Raw genomic sequence first — 4,360 nt, forward strand, 5'->3', positions numbered from 1 at the left:
AAACTCTGTATTTCTCACCACCCCAAGTTCAGATTTCTGAGAGAGAGGGTCTGCTCGGCCTAGCTGATGGGCTGATGCCCACTCATAGCCTGATTGTTCGTGGCCCACGTGGTAGAGCCCAAGACCCAAACCCGGACATCCGGCCGCACCAAAGTTCCCAGATGAGGGTGCCTGTGTTTCAGAACCTGTGTGTTGATTGCAGAGGCATCCACTGGCGTCTTCCGGGCCCGCCGAGGAGATGCTCCACCCTCCTCCCCCAGCGGGCGGTCTACACCGCCAGTGCATGGAGATGGACTCACACTCAGCCCCGTCGGAGGCAGGGGGACTGGAGTTCTCTCTTCAGTGTAATCTGGCCCAATCACTCCTTTTCCCTGGCCATCTGCTTGATCCATAATTTAGGTTAACAGACACCTCCTCTTGCATCTCAATCAAGAAACGATTCTCTACACAGTGGATAGATGTTCTAAAAACGTGAAACAAATCAGGTCATTCTGCTGCATAAACCTCTACAGTGGCTTCCCAGAACAGCATTCCAACCTCGAGCCACCTCCCTTCCATGACCCACAAGGCCTCGTGTGATCTGACTCCTTCTGGCTCTCCAACCCCATGTCCTACACCTCCCTCCCTCGTTAGCTATGCTAACGACAGGCCACGCTGGCCTTTATGCTATCTGTACAGCAGACCAAGCTCGTTCCCACCTCGGGGCTTTCGCGTTTGCTGTTCCCACTGGCTCGGCGCTCTTCTCCGGGATCCTCTAAGGGCTGGCTCTTCTCGTGCTCCAGGTCCCGGTTCCAGCACTGCTTCTGCAGACGGGCCTTTCCTGACTATCCGCGTATGCTCTCGCTCTGCATCCCAGTCTTGATGCTGTTACTCTCTCTCATTTCCTTCAAGGCACTTATTGCTATCAGAAGTTATCCATTTTTAATTTGTGCTTGTCACCTTTCTTCGTCACTAGAATGTAATCCACAGGCGGGCAGGGATCCTGTCCATCTTGGTCATCACTTTGTCCCCAGGACCCAGATCAGGCCTGGCACCTGTAAGGTACCTAGGGAAAGTCTGGTTTTGTGACTGCATTCAGCCCTGTTCGCTCTACTCCAGGCCATGGGCTGGCTAACGCAGGTGACTGTACTTTTAAAGCTTGCAGCCTGGCTAAACGTTCCATTCACCTCCAGCTCTCCTTCGCTGCATCCATCCCTTCTTCCTTCCCTCCTTCCAGCCATCTATTCTCCCACCTCACTTTCCTTTCTCTCTCCTTTTCTTTCCCTCCCATCTTCCCTCTTTCCCTCCCTCTATTCCTTCTTTCCTTTCTTCTATCCATCCATCTTTTCAGATCCATGTACCCGTTTTTTCTATCTGTCTGCCTATCTCTCCAATCATCTGGCAGAAGAAGACTCAGACACAAAAGCACTTAGAAAAAAGGACTCTTCTCTCTAGGGAGTCTAACTTTAGAGAGATGAACTCATTAAGGGAGACAGACAACAGTTATTTAAAGGAAAAAAAACTCACAAGGTTACCAAGGTTGCCAGGTCCACAGCCTGTGATTGAGAAAGAGTAATTTTCTCACATGATTATTATGCTTGCTAGGTCTTTACTTGTCTCCAGACATCAGCATTGAAAAAATAAGGGAGAAGTTGCTTTCGTTAGGGAACCAGTAACTTACAGGACAAGCTCAAGTGTTCTTTTATTTTGAAAACTAGAACCAGACGGGCTGACACTGGGGTTGGTTCGTTTATCTATCTGGTACAAAGTGCATCCCCCCACCCCCGCGGCCTCCCTTGGAATGTTGTGTACGTGCATGTTTACCCACCGATCCATCCCTCCACCCACCCATTCTCTAGCCTCCTATCTGTCCGTCCAAATCGCCAACTGTCTTATGTATCTACCTCCCCATACAGCGCCTCCTTCCAGGTCTTCATCTCTTTCAGCACCTGCCTCTTGGCATTTGCTCCTTGCACTAGTCATCTTGCTTGGGGTCTCCATCCTGGTAACACCCCAGCTCTTATGTGGCTCTGGCCTCACCCCCGCGTCCCCCGCCCCACCACTACCACCAGGTGAATGGTCTCCGAGTGGATCTCCCAGCTGAGGTGTTAACATCCGTGTTCGTGAGTCGGAATCCTGATGGCTCCGTGCTGGTCCAGCAGAAGGCAGGGGTCCAGGTGCAGCTGGGTACCAATGGGCAGCTGGCTGTGGTGGTCAGCAGTGACCATGCTGGGATGCTGTGTGGGGCCTGCGGAAACTTTGATGGGGACCAGACCAATGATGGGCATGGCTCCCAGGGGAATACAACGGTGGAGAGCTGGAGAGCACAGGACTTCTCCCCATGGTGAGGATGTAGCCTGGAGGCCAGGCTACTTGGGGCAGAGGCACCCGGGGCCTCATGGGAAGGGGCAGTCAGGGGTGGGTGCTCAGTCTGCAAGAGGAAGTGCTAAGTGTTTGTCTCTTGCAGCGATGGCTGATAAGTCATCCACTGGGAACGAGGACTTCGGCACCTGAACCCCGGCGGTTGCAGTAATGGAAGGACTCACCATGTCTCTGTGTGCCCTTTCCTGCTGAGCCACTGAGGCCAACTGTGAGAGCATTGAATAAATACCATAAGCTAAGCTACATGCCGATCTGTCTGTCTTACGCCTTCTTATTTCTGACTTTTCTTTCTGCAGAGCAGGTGTCAGATGCCTGGGGCATCTAGCACATGGTGAATGTTTATTGGGGTGTGAGAGGATGGATGGATGGATGGATGGATGGATGCATGGATGGACTGAGAGAAGGGTGGGTGAGGAAATGGGAAGACAGAGATTAGAAGAATGGGTAGATGAAAAGATGAATGATTGGATAGAGGGAAGGAATAGAAAATGGAAAGAAAAATAGCTCCTAGCTTTATCATTTATAACCCTAGCAAGTCAATTTCTCTGTCACTTGGTTTCCTCACATGTCTTAGTCCATTTAGGCTTCTGCAGCAAAGTACCATAGAATGGGTGGCTTATAAACAACAGAAATGTATTTCTCACAGTTCTGGAGACTGGGAAGTCCAAGATCAAGGCACCAGCAGATTCAGTGTCTGGGGAGGGCCCTCTTCCTGGTCCATAGATGGCAAAAGGGCAAGCAAGTTCTCTGGGGCTTCTTTTATAAGAGCGCTAATCTCTTCATCACCTAATCACCTCTCAAAGGCCCCACCTTCTAATACTATCATTTTGGGAATTAGATTTTAACATATGAATTTCAAGGGGACAAAGACATTCAGTCAATAGCATCCTATTTAAGGTAGAGTTAATAATAGTACCCACCTCACAGAGTTGGAGTGAGGATTTGATGTGTTTGTCCAATCCACAAGGCAAAAACTGAAGCCTCTCTTCTCTCCCAACCTGTCCCTACTCCTCTCACCCCAGTACTCAGTCCAGCAGCCGGAGAACGGGGAATGGTTCTTGAGTTCTCCCTCTCGACAGATCAACAAATCCTGCTGGAATGTGTCAAAATATACCTGAAATCTGCCTGCCTGCCTTATCATCCTGACTCACGTCAGCCACACCAATATGCTATCTGCTTTTCCCCTCCTATGATCCATTCTCACAGCCACCGGAGGACTCTTCTGAAAATAGAACCATCGGCCATACATTTCTGTTATGATAAAGTCCAATTCTTTTACCTTGTCCTACAAGACCGCTGCCAGTCTCTTCTGACGCATCTGTCACTGCCCTCCTTGCCAATTATGGCTTGGGAACCTGATCTTTCACTGTAGTGAACATGCCTAATTTTTCCACTTCAGTCCTTTGCCATGTGCTGTTCTCTCCATTCCTCACACAACGAGCTGCTTCTCGTCCTTCGAACGTCAGCTCTCATGTTACTACCTTAGAGAGCCCTTCCGTGACAACCTTACTTGAAGTGGATTCCCTCTGCGACCCTCTGTCCCACAGGCTTGCTTGCTTCTTTCCTTCACTTTAAAATTACTTTTAGTTGACTTTCTGCCCAATTAGAAGTAACTCAAGGGCAGAGACTGTGTCTGCTTCACTCGCCATTTTACGGCCAGCACCTGGCACCGAGTAAGCGCTCGGTATGTACTTGAATCAACAAATGACTGACAACAACTTGGAGGAAAGATTGGGAACGTATCTAAACTAATAAAGGATTCATATCCGCAATATGCAAAGAGCTACTGCAAATCGATAAGAAAAAAGACGACAGCCCAATTAGAAAAAAAATGGTTGAGACTGTAAACAGGCAATTGACAGAAAAAGAACTCCAAATGCGTCGAATGCCTTCACTGTGTCAGGTTATTCATGTACAGCATTTCTCAGCTTCACAACCCCGCAAAATAAGTACAGATACAAAGAAACAGGCTTAGTGAAGTTAAATAACTTGCCCAGGC

The sequence above is a fragment of the Pteropus vampyrus genome, unplaced genomic scaffold, assembly GCF_000151845.1.
Source record: "Pteropus vampyrus isolate Shadow unplaced genomic scaffold, Pvam_2.0 Scaffold203, whole genome shotgun sequence".
NCBI lineage: Eukaryota > Metazoa > Chordata > Mammalia > Chiroptera > Pteropodidae > Pteropus > Pteropus vampyrus.